At 38.8% G+C, this 20,466-nt stretch overlaps 1 pseudogene; it reads right to left on the reverse strand.

Moving 5' to 3' along the window:
• Positions 1–1,643: 1,643 nt before the first annotated feature.
• LOC139704378 (transcription factor JunD-like) lies at positions 1,644–19,486 on the reverse strand (annotated as a pseudogene).
• Between the last annotated feature and the right edge of the window lie 980 nt (positions 19,487–20,466).

Here is a 20,466-nt window from a genome sequence, read left to right on the forward strand (position 1 = left end):
TCAAGAGTATGAATGACATTACACTCCATTAGCAATAAATTGGATAATATTGGAGAGTTAGAGTGTTAAAATATTTTATCCCATCATTTCATACTTCCATGTAGAAACTCTGATAGAAATTATAGCTACTTTAAGTGTTGCATGGATCAAAAACTTAAGATGTGGACTAAAAATTTTGAGTAAAATACCCAAATTGAAGTCATGGCTGTGTTATTTAATGAAGTTTTAACAAGTGACCACAAAACACTGGACACACACACACACACACACACATGTTTAAAGAAAGGAATCTTGGAGGTGTCAGTCCTCTTCTGGGGAAAACAAAAAAATGTTTAAAAAATATTGTTATTGAGGACTAACATTTGTCAAAGCAGGCTAATGTTAAGGTAGGCATTTCTCCTCTAAAGTCTTGAGTGTACTACATTAATTCTCTCAAGGAAGCATTTATCACAAGCCTAACAACTAAGAAAAAAAAAAAAACATTATCAGAAGAATTCTCAGCCCAGTTCTACAAGAAATTGAAAAAAGAATGAACACCAATTCGTCTAAAATTATTTTATGAAATAGAAAATAGCAAAACTTTCTAACCTCATTCTATGAAACTAATATCAACCTGATGCAAAAACCAGACAAAGACACATCAAGGAAAGAACATTTCAGGCCAGTATTCCTGATGAACAGAGATGTAATAATTCTCAATAAAATTATGGCAAACAACATACAAAATCATATTAAAAATATTGTACAACATGATCAGTGGGCTTTGTCCCAGGGATGCAGGGTTGGTTAAACACATGGAAATCAATAAACATTTTTTAAGTAAATAGATGTAAAGACAAGAATCAAAAAAAATTATCTCAACAAATGCAGAAAAAGCATTTGACTAAATACATGGTCAAAACACTAGAAAACTATATATAATAGAAAAATATCTTAACACTACAAAAGCTGTTTATGGTAAACACAAGGGAAATCTTCTTCTTCTTCTCCTCCTTTTTTTTTTTTTTTTTTTTTTTTTTGAGTAAGGAGATTTTACTGAAAACAGAACCAAAACCGGACAAAGGATTACAAACAGGAATGTGGACTCCTCACAAAACAAAAACAAAAACAAAGAACAAAAAGTGTCCGAAGGACAAAAGGGGGTAGCGAGAGTAAGGAAAAGGGTGATTTTTTTTCCTTCCCATTTCTTTTAAAAAAGCCAACACAAAGAAACACACGCACACACAACCCTTTGTTCCCGAGTAGAAACATAAATACGGAAGAATCTAAAACTCTGTTCTTCTTTCTTCCAAAGGCAAAAAAAAAAAAAAAAATGTAAAAGAAAAGTCAGGCTGAAGGCTGTGCCGCACAGAGCCCCTTCCGCAGCAGTGTGTAGAAGGGGCGGCTAGGCCCTGGGTTTGTGTGACACCTGGCGGCAGCGCGGGGAACAGAGGCAGTACGAGGGGGTGTCATGCGCTCTCCCTCAACCCCCCAGAAGCAGGGGGTCCAGCTTGTCAAGTCCAAGGCGCCCTCTCCAAGTCCTGGGCACCCTCTTGGAGGGGGTCGCCAGGGCAGCACATACCAACTCCTGGGAGCTCAATCCCCGCCCCCTGCAAGCCCGCCCCTCAAGAGGAGGCGGGCGAGGATGCCCCCTGTGCTTGGGCTCAGTACCAGGGCACCTAGTGCTGGGGTAGAAGCTGGCGGCTGCTGTTGACATGGCTGAGGACTTTCTGCTTGAGTTGCGCCACCTGCTTGGGCAGCAGGCTCCTGGTGGACGCCAGTTCCGTGTTCTGGCTCTTGAGCGCTTCTCTTTCTCCTCCAGGTGAGAGATGCTCCAGCTTGCCCTTGGGGCACTTGGAGGCTGCGATATTGTTGAGCAGCTGCTTGGGCTCAGCCTTTATGAGCTCCTGCATGTCCACGTTGATTGGTGACAGCAGGCTCTCTCCGAAGCTTGGCAAGGTGGGCACCATCTGTGGCTTTCCTTGAGCACAGCTAGGCACAGCGGCCCCAGTAAATCACTGGGAGGCAGCGGCTGTGGGAAGGGAACGGACTAGGAGGAGAAGGCGACAGTGGCAGCATCCCCAGCACCCCTGGCGCCATCCTTGTAGTGGCTCAGGTTTAGGAAGACTGGTGCCAGCTGGGAGGGTGGCGCGGATGCCGTGCCAGAGGGTCCTCCTGCGAGGCCGCAGCAGCAGCCGGGCTGCACCCAGCCAAGCTGGTGCTGCTTGTTCAAATCCTCCAGGGCCTTGACAACATCCTCGGTGAACTCCTGCTTCTCCCTGGCCACCATCTTGGGTAGAAGAACTGCGTGCTCCTCAGCGTGGTTGTGACCAGCCCGTTGGTCTGGATGGTTGGTCAGCGTGGTTGGACCAGCCCCAGGTCGTGCTGGAGAGCAGGCTGTCGTGGCGACTGCTGGGGGTGCAGTCTGCGCAGGGGGGCCAGAGGTGGTGCCACCACCACTTGTTTGCTCAGGCTCAGCGTCAGCTGTCATTCTTCACCACTCTGCCTGCGAGGCTGTTTGGGGCGCCCCAGGGACAAGCGGGACAGGCACGCAAAGTTGCTGCTGCTGCCACTGACGCCATTGCCCAGGCTGCTCAGCGCCTCATCACCTTAGAAGGGTGTTTCCAGCCTCCGCATCACCATTGCGCCCTGTGCGGGAGGACTGTCCATGGCCTCCCTGGGGGCTCGCTCCCCTCCCCTGCCCATTCAGCCCTGTGCCCACCCAGGCAGTGGCCGCTGCACCTGGGCCTTCTGTGGCGGCTCCTCGGAAACATTATTCTTAAGGGAGAAAAAATTAAAGCATTTCCTCTAAAATTAAAAAAAAGGCAAAGGATGCCTTTTTTTTTTTTTTTTTTTTTTTGCCACTTCAATTCAACATCATCCTTGAAGCTCTATCCAAAACCTATGTTTCTATTCATTTATCTTTATTAAATAAATGAATAGATAAATGAATAGAAACATAGGAAATCAAACTATCACTATTTACAAATGACATGATTCTATATTTACAAAATCCAAAAAAATTCACTTGAAAACGTTCTTGTCTAATAAATTCAGCAAAATAGCCGAATATAAAATAAACATCCATAAACCAAATAAATTTCTATATTCAAGCAATGAATTCAGTGTAATAAAAATTAGGAAAACCACCCCATTAACAATGGCCTCAAAAAAAGAAAAAGAAAGAATAAAATAAAATACTTCTGAATCAATCTAAAAAAGAGGTAAAAATACCTCTACAATGAGAACCACAGAACACTAAAGATAGAAATTGAAGATCTCCCATGCTCTTGGTAGGAAGAATGATCATAGTCAAAACGGCAATACTAACAAAATACTTATACAGATTCAGTGCAATTCCTTTTAAAAGTCCAATGACACTCTTCATAAAACTAGAAAAAGCAATCGTGAAATTCATTTAAAAAAATAGGAGAGCCACAATAGTCCTTCTCAATAAGCAATTCTCAACAAAATGATTGAATCAATAGACATCATAATACTAGACCTTAAACTATACTACAGAGAAATAATTAAAAAAGAAAGAAAGAAAGAAAAAGGAAACCCCATATCAAAAGGCATATAGACCAATCCATACTAGACAAAGGTGACCAAAACATAAATTGGAGAAAAGATAGCCTCTTCAACAATTGGTGCTGGGAAAACTGGAAATCCATATGTAGAAAGATGAAATATCCTGCTGTACAACACAAGCAGATGAAGTTGCTATTTTTTCAATCTAAAATAGAAAAAAAAGAAAGAAGAGCATAAGTTTGTGAGCAAAATATACAAAGAAAACACAAAAGAAACACTTTACAACATTGCTTTAGGAAATGTTCCTTTGGTTATGACATTAAAAGGACAGGGAAGTGAACCATAAGCAGACAAGTATAATTCCATTAAACCAAAAGCTTCTGCACAGCACAGTAAAGCATGAACAGGGAAAAGATTCAACTGTTGGAATGAGAGAAATTACTTACACATCACCTGAGAAGAGTATAAAATCTGAAACACAAAATAATCTCTATGAAAAATCATTAAGTGAGCTGGGTACAGTGGGACATACCTTGAATACCAGTGGTTTGAGAAGCTGAGGTGGGAGGAACACAAGTTAAAAACCAGCCTCATCAAGTTAGCCAGACGCTAAGCAACTGAATGAGACCATGTGTCTAAATTATATATATATATATATATATATATATATATATATATATATATATATATATATATATATATATATAGAGAGAGAGAGAGAGAGAGAGAGAGAGAGAGAGAGAGAAGCATGTTGTTTGCAAAGAAATGTAGCTAAGAGAGAGTTGAGTACAATGTGACCATGTCTTATTCACCAGTAAGTAAAAAAAGGGAGCATGATGAAACCCGGGGAGACCACACCTTAATGTTCAACCAGAATTAGATTCAAATATAGAAAGAAGACAGCTTTGTCACCCAAGGTACTTCACTGTGTTAACCCACCTCTCCAGCTGAGAATATGAAGGGAAAGGAAAAGTAGGGTGATCCACAGTCATTTTTCTTCCATTTCTTTCAAACTCATTAACAAACTAGCTGGAGAAATTGTTCACAGTTATCAAGTTGTAGTAAAAACAATTGCATTGGTTCTGTGTAACATTCACTGCTTTGGTATTAATGAACACAACATGGATATGTAAGCTCTCCAATGTGACTTGCTCATAAGTTTCCATATAGAATTGATATGGCATACACAAAGATGAATGTTAGAAGTCTTGATAAAAATTTAAAATTCTGTAATAAGGACAATTAAAAGAAAGACAAAATTTACCATGACATGTGAAGAGATCACAGAAGAAAGATATAGATTTCTGTGACATGATGTCAATTGTAGAGGTCACCTGATTTTATGCAGGGAGTCAAAGTTTTCATTTTGCATTGGGCCTGACAAATTACACAAGTTTCCCTAAAAATACCAGTAAAAATGTGTATATTTCCCTGGATAAAATGATGATTCTAGGATCTGGTAAGATAAATTTAAAAATGAACCTGAATATAGTAGGAGAAAAAGAAGGAAGAGTAAGAGGAGAGTCTCCCAAGATGTCCCACATGTGGATTCCTGACAAATGACATGAGAATTAAAGTAAAAGATCCTGAAAGAGTGAAAGCTGGAAAAATATGAGCAATAAAATAAAAACCATTATCAGTAAATTATAAGTGAAAGCAACAAATGAATATATATTTACTGATAAAACATAATTGACTTCATTGATAATAAGTGATGGGAACAGACAAATATTTCATATAGAAGAGTTCAAAACAATGCAGGAGAATAGCATCCCCTCCTGCATGTGGAGTTTAGTATCCTTGTCTTTTATGGGTGGGCAGATTCAGTGACTTGATTGCAACAAATAGTGAAGGAATAAGGAAAATATTACATTCCCAAAGGATGAAGCTGGCACAAACTACCTTGACAATGGATGGAATGTAGCGCTTCAAATATTTCAGTGACCATCAGATAAGCTCTTTATACTTTGAGAACAAGGCATTTCAAATGCATACTATTCCTTCCAAAATTATTTAATAAGTTCTCTTTATAGGTGACTAACAATAACCATTTTCACAAGCAGGAAACAAAACAAAAGTATACTCTCTCCCTCAGTGTTGAGTGCCTACCTTTCAGTAATCAAATAGAATAATTAGTTTTAATTTATTTTTAATTAACAAACATTTATTGCACATGTTAATGGAATTGAACATAATATTTCCAATGCAAGGCACACAGTTATCATATCTAATTATCCATCTTCTACTTTCATCCCTTGCCCTGCCCCAGCACCCTTCCTACTCTCCAGAAATCACTATGGGGCTTCTATATTACTTCTAAAAAATCAACTCTAGGGTGTAGGTGGAAAACATGGTAATAGAAAAAAAAATTCTGCAGCCACAAACATTTGCAGAAATAAACTCTTCCTACATCTCAGAGGCCATTAATGTTAACACCTGGCTGAGTCTCCCTTTATCTCATTGTACACAATCAGAAAAATTATCTCCAGCTATTACCTTCACTATGCTGACCTTAATTTTTCCATAAATCTTCCATTTGGCTTCCCACCACCTGAGGACAGGGGCTCCACTGAAATCATCAGAAACCACTATGGCACCAAATCACAAGGTCCCTCCTTTATCACCCTGTAGTTCACTTTTTAGTGGCTTTTAGAACAAAAGGTTCTGCCTTTCTTTTTTAAATCATCTTCTCCAGAAATCCATGTCATTAAATTTCCCTGGTTTTCTATCTCCTTAACTGGATGCCCTCACTCTCTGTCTCCTTCATATAATTTTCTTCACCAATGCTAAATATAGGAGTGTCCCCAGCTCAGAGAAATGCTCCCTCTACTTCTATATCTTCACCCACACCTAGGGTCATGCTCAACCTCATTGCAGTATTTTGCACATTCCCACACCTTCCAAATATTCATTTTCTTCCCAGTCCTCTCCTCTCACATTCAAACATGTTCATGTGGAAATCAAGGAGAAATCACAAACATCAACACAAAAGCCTTCTTTGAGACTAGCCTCATGTGGTTTTTCTGCTCCATACAGGATTGGGTATCAGTAACTACCCTAGAGTGCTCAAGTCAAAAATTCAGCAATTGTCCTTGATCCTTTCACCATTACACTCACACCAATCCATCCCCAAACCTGCTTATACTAAAGACAATATTATAAGCATATATGTGTGAAAGAGTGATACATGTACTCCAAATTATTGCTTTATAAGTATATAATTATATGTACATTAAATGTCTATAAAATATATAATTATAAATAAATAAATCAGTTTAAGCCACTTTTATTCCTGTTACCAAGTCATGCCATCATATCATATAATACATATTCTATGGATAATCATATCCATGGGGACAAGTTCTGCTAAATAGGCACAAATCCTCCCCATATTGAGGGACTTAAAAGATGCTTTTGCCAAAAAACACTGAATATTTACTTAGGCCTAGAGATGCCCAATGGACAACTACAAGTGAGATAACACTTGGCATCTCTGAGATATATTTATTCTATTTAATGGCTTATAATATCCACAGCATAGAAAAGAGAAAAAAATACCTGCAATATTAGTAAGAACTCCTGAAACATCCCAGGAACAACAGGTGTAGAAAGAGGCCATGACTGAATTGAAACTCTTATTCCACTTCTGAATAAATTTTGAAAAAAAAATATATATGTGTGTGTGTATATATATATATATACACACACACACACACACACACACACTTATATACACACACATACATACACTGGATAGTTAGTGTACTCCCTTTCATAGCTGGATGATTAATTTCATACATACAATTAATGAATATTTGTAAGAAACAAAATTAAAAATCTGATTATAAAACAAATACTGAAGGGCTTTCTAGAATGTTTCTTAACCAAGCCAGCCAATAAGTAGGCAGATACTTTGGTGGACACTAGGGAAAAAAAGTCAAAAGTAGAGTTCTGACGCCGTCTAGTGTCTCATTAGGAGTTAGCACTTCTAACAATGGGAAAGTACACACATTAAGAAGAACAGTAAGTACAAGTAGGGATGAGACAGGAATTCTTGAAACCTCAGAGAGGGGTGGGGAGATGCAACTCGAGAAGCCAGCAAGGGATGGATCCTTAAGGAGGCCTTTATCTCACAGGTAGAAAAGGATTGGGGCAGATAAGTGACATGGTGAGGGGTGTGTTTTAGAATAATTGAGAAGGTAAAACATTGCCATGGATGGTAACATTAGATCAGATGCCTAAAGGGTGTCAGTACTTCATGTCCCTTTAGTGTCTGAATTTTTGCTTCAGACCAGGGTAAATGGTCTGAAGCAAGAATGAGAGCAGAGATTCCCTGCTGTTTTGAACATATCTGTGTCCTCTTTGCCTAGAACAGAGCCTGGTACTATAGTTTTATTTTAAAATGCGAGGGGTTATGTTTCCATATATAAAACTAAATGAAGGCTGTGGTTTTTCATAGATGTAGAGTGTTCCCCTATTACACATAGGCATTGGGTTCAAGCTTAACCATCACATAAAAATAAAATAAATGTATTGTGTCCACCCACAACTAAGAAATAAATGTTTCAAAGAAAAAAAACCTAAATGATAATACTGTCAAAATAGATGCCCTGCCCCATCCACGCCAAACTGCATTTCAGAGAATCATGAAGCTGGACCAGCCTGAGAGGAAGGCATCACATCGTGTTCTACTTTACAGATTTAGGGAGTTTTCCAAAGTCGCCCTGGGAAAGGGTTAAGGCCTTCTCCCCCATCTATGTTTTTTTCACTGCCTAGGTGCTAGAAAACACTTCCTGTGCCTGAGTGAGTGAGTGAAGTGGGCTGTGCTATCAAAACTAAGCTCCAGCAAGTTATGGCTGAATCACAGGCTTACCCTCTCTGGACCTCAAGGTCTCAGTATGTACACAGCAGGCACTAAGAGAAGTCTCTGTGAACATGCCAGTAAAATTATTGTTCCCCAAAAACAAAGTGTCTCAGGTGATATCCCCAGGACCTCTTCCAGAAACCCCATGGAACCCAATCAACCTGAAATATAAAAAAGTGCACAGCATCCCATGAGAGGGAGGAACCAAGAAAGGCTGTGCTGTGGCATCTTCAGCCTCCCTCCATTGCCTCAGTGTGTAAGAGGGAAAACTGAGACCCCCAATGGAACAGACCCTGAGGTCACATTTCTATCTCAGAGCCCAAAGATCCTGCTTCCCCACTGGCTCCACAGTGTCTCCTGACAGAATTTCCAGATGCCTCACCTGACTCCAGTTGCCTCCTGTGGACACACGTACCATGCCCTCTGCTCCTGCACCACTGCGCCTCCTGGTTCCTAGGCTGTGCTCACCTAAGGAGTGCTGGATGGGGGTGCTGCCTCCCACATGCTTCCCCTGTCTCCTCCCCACCCACTGTTGGGTGGGCTCCACTCACTCAGCCTGACTCTGCCTCACCAGCTCTGCCCAACATTCAAGCCCCACTAGGTCCTCTCCACTTTATTTAAATGGGCTCCACCCAACATCTTGCCTCTTACCTGCTCTCTTATGTAGAGCCACATCCACTCCATCCACTTGATCCTCTGCATTCTGTCCACGTGGCTCAGCCTCCACTGACATATTTAACACTCTTGGATTGCAGGGTTTTCCCTTCAGTTCTGGAATATTTGCAGTCTGGCTTGGCCCAATTCCACCAATATCCAATAACAAAAAATGGCTCTGCTCTTCTTCATTAGCCATACATTTCCATCAAGTTCACTCCTACGGCAGCCTCCCTGTGTCACCTGGCCTCTCTACTGCTCCTTGAAAACTCTATCTGAAATGAAAAAACGGGATCTTGCAGAGATGCCCATGGTTGTGACATCACTGAGTCTAAGGGACAATTACCTTTGGGCTCTGGTCACCTTTGAACCCCACATCTTTAATGTTTGACCTTGAACAACTCTGCTAACCTAAGTCAGAGTATCTCCGTTTACAAAATTCAGCTGATGATAATACTTTATTTACATAAACGTGAGCACTTTTCAACACTATCTGTGTATTATGGATGCAGAAGAGGCACTGGCAAGCAACTAGCAAGGTCCATGCCCTATATGTGAAAGAGCCCAGCCAGAATTAAAAAAGCATGTTTGCAAAGGATATGGCCTTCTGCTCTTTAGCTCTGTGGCCTTAAGCACCTTCTCTTACCCTTTCAGAACAGGATGGGCACAGCTACTTGGCAGACAAGAGTCATCTGTGATCTCTTCTCCAGCCAGCTGGGGCATCTCAGATGGGGGAGCATAAGTGTCTGACAATGGCCATCTTTCTCAAGGTTGAGTCTCAGAAGAAAAGCCTCTTTATAATGACTTATGTATAACTATTGTTTACTCTGACAGCCTGACTCAATGCTGTAGAGATAGGGCAGCAGTTGGGTACTTGGGTTTCAAGCTGCAGAAACTAAACTGGGTGCTTTTAAAAAAATGCTCTAGATGACACTGGGGAGGTCAAGGGAACCTGATGGCAAAACTCAATAAAACCAGGAGCTGGGTTTTGCCAGATGATCTCAGTGCCCCAAACCCCTTTATAGTCTTTCCTGGAACCCACAGATATAAAAGCACACTGGAAGCCTTTTTGCTGTTGCTTTGGTGCTGCTCAGATTCTTAGTCTTCAGAGAAGGGGGCTGGTTGGCTTGGTATAGGTATTGGCTGAGAGTATGAATTCTTCACATTAAAGTAGGTATTGAAGGATGAGTTGAAGTATGCTAAAGAACAAATGGAAGGACATTATAGGTAAGAACACCATTTGTGACCTCACAATGAAATTTGTGTCTTTTCAGAATCACACAACCACACCATGCCAGGTGCTTTTCTCATCATGTCATTCAATATCCACAAAACTTTCAAAAATAGTGCCATATTTTGGGAAACTGTTTGCATTGTTCTACAACAATGCTAAAAGCTCCTATAAAGAATTCAAAATATACAGTAGAATACTGAAAAACTGGCCAAAGATTGGGAATCTTGCCAAAACCCAGTGCCCCAAACACCAAAATTAACATTAGGTAGTATCATTTCTCAGGCCTTTTTAGTCACATACATTGGAGGGTAAATAAAAATGCAAGGGTGGGTAGAAAGAATGAAAAGAATTTTATTAAAATGGGGTTAAATGTGGGCTGGGTTTGTGGCTCATTGGGAGAGTGCTTGCCTAGTGCACATGAGGTGCTGGGTTATATCATCAACACCACATAAAAATAAATTAAATAATGGCAAAAATTATAAAAAAAGTTATTAAATATGAAAATAAACCATTTTCACTTGAATTTAAGGAAAAAAATCAGTAAAAGAGAAGTAGTTGCTAACATGACATATTTATTTTGTGACCAAAGTGCTTGTTTGATATAAGAATACACTTATATTGTGTTTAACAATGTGTCTCAAAAGTTAAAAAATAACATTAAAAAAATATGAAGATGAGGCTCAGTGGTATGTGCCCCTAGATTCAAACCCTTGTACAAAAAAAGAAAAAAAAAATTGTAGTTCCTTTTTATTATGTTCCATATTGCAATTTTAGCATTCATTTTCACCTATAGTGGAGGCTGTGAAAAGTCAGTTTCTCACACATATGTCCATTTCCACACCTGACATTTTGCTGTCAGGCTATTGTTTTATGTCAAGGTCCATACTTTACCTGCCACCTCACTTTAATTGATTGTTTTTCAAATCCTAGGTTTCTCTGGAGGCAGTTTTCATCTTCAGTCCTTGGAACCTGGCTTCTTCCTTCTGTGTTCATTTAGATTCAAGTCTTTTTTGGAGAAGATCCACTTCAAAAAATGGGGACAGTAAGGCTTGCTTAAAATCACTTTCCTAATTGTCGCGACCCCTTGCCCGCAAGGAAGACGCAACACTCGGGAATCTTCTCTCAGCAGTTTATTCAGGTCCCTTGATATTTCTTATTCTTTCTTCTTCTCCTCCCGGATGCCCTTCCCAGCCTTAATAAAGCATCCCAAGCCCCAATGCAAAGCTGCCGCGTGGAGCTTTCTCACAGGGTGGTGAAAATCATGTGCCAACTCTCTCAGATAAGGAGTTGTTTGTCACATACCACAGCGGAGCCAGTGCCATCTCGTAATGGCGACCATAGTCTGCAGAAATGGCAGAAGCGGCTCACCACACCTAATGGCCCATCAGTGCAGGAATTGAGATTGGGACCAGTGTTAGCCTGTTGTGGAACAGTTCTCAGGAGAGCCATGGGAGCCCTGAGATTTTGGACTTGAATGTTGGCATCAAAAGAAAAGATACTCACTCTCTGAGAACATTCTGGGGCAGGTGAGAGATCCTGGAGATGACTCAGGCCTAACTCTGCCCCAAGGGCTCAGATTAGGTAAAGTCAAGGTTTTGTCTTGTACTTTCTTTCCATCCCCAGAGACCTGAATAATAATTGGTGAAAAAGATGGCTGGTTCTCTTGGCATACATTACTCCTGTACCTGTCAAAGAAGCCCAGTGGTTGGTATTCTGGGCTGCTATGGCTATCCAGCTATGCCATCATGCCCCAGAACCCTTTCTGTTTTTCATTTTGCAATCTATTCAATACAGCAATCAGGGGAAAGGGAAGAAGGAAAAAACAAAGATCTAGAGGCCCAGTTGCTTCCACTGATATCTCCTTGGCCAGCACAGAATTATAGAGACCCCTACCTGCAAAGAATATTGGGGAATACAGTTTGTTTTTTACTTTTAGTTTGGGTTTGGTTCTGTTTTTGGTTGTGGGGACTAAACCTGGATTGCTTAAGCACTGAACAACCATCCCCAACCCTTTTTATAGTTTAGAGACAGCATCTCTGTAAGATTTTTAGGGCCTAACTACATTGCTGAAGCTGTCCTTAGACTTGGGAGCCCCCTGCCTCAGCCTCTATAGTCACTGGGATTATAGGCATGTGCCACCAGGCCTGCCTTGCTTTTTTTTTTTTTTTTACATGCTGGAATTGGATCCTGGGAGGCCATCCTTACATGTGGTTTGAGTTACCTCCCTGCCTGGGTGAGAAGTGCTTAAACACAGCCTGTGTTAAAAAGCCTTCCCCACGATTTCCTAGTCCAAGGGCTTGTCCGTGCTGAGCCGTGCCTGGCCACTGACCTGAAGACCCAATTTCCGGCCCTGAACTTGGGATGCTGCCCCCCTTATCCTTCATTGGATGGGATTTTCCCTTGAATTTTTTGTTCCCCAATAAAAGCTCACTCCCTGGCATGCTCTCACTCTCTCGCTAGTCTCTTCTGTAAACCTCGCCACCACATTAGGTGGCTGGAGGCGGGAACTAGGAGAAGCCGTCTTGGAGCTGTGCTAAAGGTAATGAGAGTCTCTTTAATTTAAAACTCACTAGCAATTTCTTATGCACCAAATCTTCTTTCATGAAGCTCACGCTGGTCACGTGGCAGAGGAACCCAGAGCCAGTCACATGGGAAACACTTGTTTTACTACTGAACTGAACTTTCAGCCCTAAACCTGTCATTTTGAATTATTAGAAACCCATTTTATAAAATATAAGGTCCCAGTGAAATTAATTAGTGATACCTGGACCTGGACCTTAAAAACCAGTTGTGCTCAGGTGGCTTAGTACAGGCTCAGTGCATAGTCACTCGGTGGCATGAAAGAATGGGCATCAAGTGAGGAATGGGTCCTCATGGGCTGTTAAAGGAGAAATGCTGGATAGGTGGCCAGGCTGAGATATTGTTCTTTCATATGTGTTAGGGTGGTCATCCCAGATAGAGAAGGGGTACAGGGTGAGTTCATTTGGGTGGTTACCCACTGAGATACATCACCAGTTTTTAAATATTTTTTCATTGTTGATAGATCTTTATTTTGTTTATTTATATGTGGTTCTGAGAATCAAACCCAGAGCCTCACACATGCCATGCAATTCAATTGTGCTACCACTGAACCACAGGCCCAGCCTCATCCCTAGCACCTTTTATTTATTTATTTGATTTGGCCCTTCTGGGATTGAACTCTTGGATACTCCACCACTGAGCAATATCACCAGCCTCATTTTGTATTTTATTTAGAGTCTCACTAATTTTCTTAGTTCATCACCATTGTTGAGACTGACTATGAACTCTTGCTCCTTCTGCCTCAGCCCCTTGAGCTACTGGGATTACAGGTGTGTGCCACTGTGTGTGGGTCCCCTTTTCTTTCTTGTTTTTTTTTTTATTATTTTGATAAAGGGTTAAATTATTTCTCAGGAACTCACTAAGTTAATGAGGCTGGCTTTGAACTCTCAATACTCCTGCCTCAGCCTCCACATCCACTGGAATGACAGGCCTGTGCCACTGAGCCAACTCTAATACAATTTTTAAAGTTATTTATTCCATGGTAACATGGATCTATTTAAACTTGCAATCAAAAAACATACATATAATATATTCACTTATTATAAATAAATTTTTAAGAATTAGCATATGCCATTTTTATAAAAATAGATGTCACAAAAATTACTCCCATTGACCAAATGTGACCCATAAAATCTTGAAAACATGGATATTTGATTTATATATTTTTATTCTTTTTACAGATTTATTATTATAGACAAGTTCAAAACACTGAATGAGTGAATGCAAACAATTATGCCAAGTTCCAAAATTACTAATTGAGGATAATATTTTTTTCCTAGTAATGACATTTATTTTCCCACAAATACTGCATCTGGCATTTATGTGTTAAAGCTAAAAAGTTGATTACACAGAAACTGAAACAGAAATGCTTCCAAGATTTATGATAAGAATGAGAAAGAGATTGATTGTGTGTAAGGAGTGCCAAAATCAGTTAAGACCAGAAAGTAACTCTTAGGTTTTATGGCACAATAAGGTGATTACGTTCTATAATAACTTCTTAAACAAATCAAAATAGCCAGAAATTTGCAGATTTCAAACAAAGAATAATAATTTTAATTAGATGAAAATTACCCCGATCTGATAATGTCACACTATATACACATGTTGAGTTACAATAATGGGTCTCATATCCAAGTACAAATAGTAGATTCCAGTTAAAAATTAAAATAAACAGAAATCAACTCTTTGATGTTTTAACCAAATATCTACATCACCTCAGATTTTAAAATGGTATCCTATGTTCATAAATATTTTTTTCTATTTTGTTTTTTCTTACTATCCTGTCTTTTATATCTAAAAGGTCTAAAGAGTCATGGAATGATTTAGCCTCATCCACATGGTTTTCTGATGACTGCTATTTTTTTTCAAAACTTGTTTACACTTTATTTTCTTATTTTATTTTTTATATGGTGTTGAGGATTGAACACAGTTTCTCACATGTGCTAGGCAAACACTATACCACTGAGCCACAGTCTTAGCCCTGATGCCTGGTATTTAATAATATGTGGCTTGAAACAATTTAAAGTACATACCTACTATTTCAGACACTTGACTTAAAACACAACATGCCTTGTATAGAAACTATTCTATCAGATTAACATCAAATTTTCTGTATCAATTTTATGTGTGTTTTTTTTTTTTACTGAAGAAATACATTGCTTCCTACAAGCAGATGAATATTGGTATTTTATGGAAGTTCATCTTTTAGGCTTGGGCCCAATTCTTGTTCTTTAATTAATAACATTACAATGAAATGACTTTGAGTCTATCTGAACTGTGACTTTAAGTACAATCCTTTATTCCAGATGATTGAGGAGAAGACAATAATAATATATTTCTACTGATATTCAATAGCTGGACTTTGGTCACTTAAGATATTTTTTCTGGTCATAATAATAACATATATACAAGGAAGATAGCTACATTGGGGATTCAAAGACAGGCCTAAAATACTGCCAAAGAGCTTTCTACACATATTGCTATAATATTTTAACATTATGAAAACAATTTGAAGCAAAAAACATATGTAGCCATTATTAAAAGAAAAAATTTAAATCTATTAAATCACATATATGAGGAATTGCATAATTAAAACATAATGGCCAGCATTTCTACTGAGGACTTTTTATTTCAGAAACCCATCCATATTTGATACTTGTTATTCTTTCATACACAATATCTCTAGAATATATGTAATGTGACTCCTTATATGTCATACACGATGATCAGATTTAGCATCAAGGTAACACTTTAACTCAATAAAAGATTATAAATACAAATTAAAAAAATCACTAGAGGGCATGATTTTCAGTGTCATATTAGATAATTTATTAAAGGCATTAGTTCTTGTAATAAATGTCAAAAGACAGCACTAAAAAATACATCCATGTGCACACCTACTACATTAAGATGCATTTTTGAGAAGGCTGCAATTCTTTACTTTTGTGCAATCCTTCCATTTCAATTCACTGAAAATAATAGAGTTTTCAATATGTTCCTACTGCTTAATCAAGAAGAGAAAGATGAAATCAAAGTAACACACTACCACAGAAAACCTCAAGATGAGATTATATCAAGAACTATTTTGATAATATATGGTAATTCTGAATCTATAAGAAAGCCTATGTACAGTGGGAGCACAACTACCATTACATAATCCAGATATAATTCGGTAATAATATTGGAATGGCACCTGGAGGATATTAGAGGGACTTGATAAACGAAGTGAGAAAATGTGTTTTGGGTGAATCCACATATATCCCTGGTAAGAGGATAGGCTGAGCTTGATGAAGATGACACTATTTGAAACAAAGGCTTCTTCTTCATTTTCTCCTAAGATATATACTATTAATATGGAATATGAAAAAAATGAAAAAGATCAACAAACTATATTATTTATTAATAAAAGAAACATTTTCCTCTGAAGTTTATTTTGAGATTTCAGCTAACACCATAATTTTCTTCTGAAACTTCACATTCCTTTTCTAGCACAAGATCTAGCCCAAGAACTTTACCATTGGTTTCTTGGCCCTAATACATCTAGGTTTGCTAATAATTATGGGGATCATAGTTACAGATGTTTTGTCTCATAATTTTTGAGATGACATCAAATAAAAATTAATAATCTACTTTCACAGTTTTTTGGGGGGTGCTTCTCCATTTGTACCACCTTCCCACTGAGTGTTCTCTATGACATCACCTTCAGCCCCAGAAGCTTCTGCTTGGCAAAGTTCAACCATCAATTCTCACATCAGAGCCTGTGATTCCTTGTTCCTTGTGGGTATTCTACATGTTTTTGAATGCTTGATTCTCATTGTCTTCTACTGCCATCATCAATGTGACCAAACATGATCTTGTATTCACTAGTGTATGCTGAACAATTGTACCAATGTATTACTTTCTAAGGCATTTATTTTCAATATTGGGGGTGTTCCAGGAAGTCTTTTTTCTAAGGCTTATGTCCTCAGGTCTTTCTAAAAGTCAATAAATAGATAAAACTCTAACTAAAAAATAAATAATGTTATCACTATTAATACATGAACATTAAAATAAATAAACAATATTTAAAACTCTCAGCCCATAGGTGTAAGGACTTAGATAACATAGATCAATTTGGTGGAAGACACAAAATACCAAAATGCATTGTATCCTTGGTGATCTTTGTACTGGGAAGAAATTATTGTTTTCAGCATTGGGTAGGACACTGCTGTTTTCTTCTGTAACCATGACATGGTATCAATCATATGGAAAAAGAAAAAAAAAATAACAGAAATAGGAAATGGTTCTCTCAGAAAAAAAAGAAAGTACAAGCACATTGTGATAATGCACAGAATATCCAAAATGTGGCCTCTGTATATGGGGCATCTACAGAAAGCATGAACTTGTATACCTACTGGGAGAAAGAAAAATGTTGCAACCCTCCAGCGAATTGGGCTTTATTGTTTGAAAGTATAAAAAATAGCCATTGATAAAGCAATATTTCTTGCAGGACTGAACATTGAATGTACATTTGCAAGAATATAAAATAGATTCCCAGAGCTATTCAATACAGAAATATTGTTAAGTAATGAAATTCAGAAATAGCCCGAATGTCCATCATTTGTTTAGTTCCAATTTCATCTATCTATTTCATGGAAAGTTAAGATTTTTGCATATGTGGAGTGTTTTCCAGGTTGTTTCATTGAGTGAAAAATAAGGGGCAGAAAGCATATACAGGAACACTCCCTTTGGGGTAAGAAAGAAATTTACATAATAACATATTACTCTTATTACCTCCTACCAAAAAAAAGAAACAGTAAGAATATATACTAGAAACAATTAAATCAGTTGTTCATGAAGGGCAATGTTTAAAGATTAGTGGGGATGGAATATAGGTGAGTCTTCAGTGTATTTTAATATGGGTTTATATTTGAGCCACATAAACAAAAAACATGTTCAAAACAGAATTAAATCAAAGGACAAAAATCAAGCCCAACAGACAGGTAAGAGTCTGACAACACAAACATGAACCATACTATTCTGTGACTAATTAATTTCTTAAGCTTGCATGATTTCCAGGATCTCTTCTCCAATGTGAACAAAATGTTTACCTAAAGTAGCAATGCTTGCTGTGATGTAACATTTACTGATCAGTAATTGGCAATAAAAGATCACAGGATTCATATGCAATGTTTAGTGTCAGCAGAGCAAGGGACAAGATGGGTTTTATGCTTTCTCCATTAGACTGGAGTTTACAAGAGCAGCGGCCACTTCTTATCTAGTGTGAGCAGCCTGGTGAATATATAGATATGACTATTAATATACATTGAAGAATTCTTTGAAAGTTTAATGCCAAGAACACAGAGAGGACTTGACAGTTACTTTCCGGTCCAGGTTTCAGAAGCTTAGCTATACACACTTGGGGGAAAATGACCAGTCCTAGACCCTGTGTGAGTATGTATTTTAATGTTGTGGTAGTTTATCATGAGCCTAGGCAGACAAAGGTGGGGTCCTGCAGGTTATTAAGTCATGGAATAGGATTATTGTCATTTATTAAAAGAAAGTTACAAAGAAACTTCTCAATTTATCCTGTGAGGACAGAGATGGTGTACTTCCTTACTCTCATCAAGCTGCTATAATAATCTATGGTAGACTTGGTGGTTTATAAGCCACAGACACTCATTTTTCACAATGTGTAAGATCAAGGCACAAGGCAATTCAAAGTTTGGAAAGGATATTTCTAATGGGTAGAAGCTTCTGGCTGTGTCATCATTTGGTGGAAGAAGCTATCTAGCCTGTAGCACTGTTCATTATAACATTAATTCTACTGATGAAGTCTTCAGCCTCAGGACCTCAACTCCTCCCCAAAGACTCACCTTCTAATACCATCACCTTAATGGGGAGGAGTTCAACCAAGTTACCCAAGGAGACACAAACCTTCAAATTAGAGCTTTCTATGAAAAAGCAAGTTCTCAATAGTCAACAAACCTGTTAGAGACTTGATCTTGGACATCTGAGCTTTCAGAAGTCCACAAATGAATTTTTTATTTTTTTTTGTAAGGTATATGTTTCTAGTACTCCCTTAGAGGAGTCCAAACAGACTAAAATATATTTAAAGTGATAATTCTGTCTTTTCAATTGTTCCTTCAATATGAACTCTTCCCTGAATTTACACAGGTTATCAACTCTCTGGGCATCCCTCCATGTATGTGCCTATGTACATGCACATACAACAGCAAGGAGCTTGGGTCTTTCCACCAAGCCCAATCCTCATATTCTGCATTTCTACATGTCAAATTTGGGAACCACCCACTTGGCCCCATCCCTTCAAGGCAGGCAAAGGCCTCCTGTGGTGTTACTCTCTGAGCTACCTCCTTAAGATAGGAGTGAAGCCTCCTTCTACCCTGCACTCTGAACTCTGCTCTCACCTCCTCACTGGCCCTGCCTATATCCTGGTTAGAGCCAGGCCTTCCATTGCACCTGTACATCATTTTCCTGCTCTATGACCTGATCATTATGTGCCAACACTTTACCATGCTCATCTGTGCATTTTGTCCCTCTGTTCCCACAGCAACAATGAAGCTGCCATTTGCTAGCTGTGTGACCTTAAGCAAGTTAACTCGACACAGCTGAGCATTCCTGTCCTGCAACATGGGTGTAAACATGGCTTCAACTCATGGAGTTCTTATTGCCAGTGAAGAGGTCAGGGATAAAATTCTCAAAAACAATAGTCCAGTACATGGTCATCAATTGCTCCTGATGTCATTAAGTGTCACCATTACTAGCTGTCAATCCCACTTCACAACATGGGAAACATGAATCCTTTAAAAGGAAAAAAAATAAATAAATAAAATAATTAAGTTCATGTGGCCAGTGGGCCCAGGTTTGCTCTGACTCTAGATTCCCTACCCCCAACCAGAGCTCAGGGCAGAATAAATACAAAGGTGCCACATGAGGAGAGGATTAATGTAAAGCAGATAAAGGCAGTTTCATGAATGGACAAAAGGGAAATAATTAAGGGAAGGAAACAAATCCTATATCTGACACTTGGAGAATCAGGAGATTTTACCTTCACATTGACTCCCTCCTCTTGAGAACAAAACTGTAATGAAAACAGACCACTGAGACAGGTTAGTCATCAATGCAGACAATAAAGGACACTCTGGAAGTTACCAGGCTGGTTGGTGCATGTACAAATAGTCAGAGCCATGGATTGGAAGACCTCAAATGGTTCACATGAGACCTTTTGCTTCCTCCATCTTCATTCCCTGGTTCACACAATGGCAGGCTGAGCTTGGACCCTGAAGGTCCTGTGTGCTGGCAGGTGATATTCCCAGAAAATATCATCTACACATATTTTCACAAGTTTACTCATTCTACTCAGCCATAAACAAGAATGGAATTATATCATTTGTGGGAAATGAATGAATCTGGAGAATATAAAATTAAATGAAATAAATCAAATGCAGAAAGTCAATTGTCAAGTCTTCTCTCTCACATGTGAAAGGTAAAAGAAAAATGGAGTTGAAAAAAGAAGTGGATCTCAAAAAAAAAATTGGAGAAAGAATAGTTGAGTTTAGACTGATGGAAGAGAGGATAATAGAGATGATTCAGGCACTGAGAAATGAGACTGGTCAATGATGTT

Source organism: Marmota flaviventris, unplaced genomic scaffold (genome assembly GCF_047511675.1).
Source record: "Marmota flaviventris isolate mMarFla1 unplaced genomic scaffold, mMarFla1.hap1 Scaffold_55, whole genome shotgun sequence".
In the NCBI taxonomy this organism is placed as follows: Eukaryota; Metazoa; Chordata; class Mammalia; order Rodentia; family Sciuridae; genus Marmota; species Marmota flaviventris.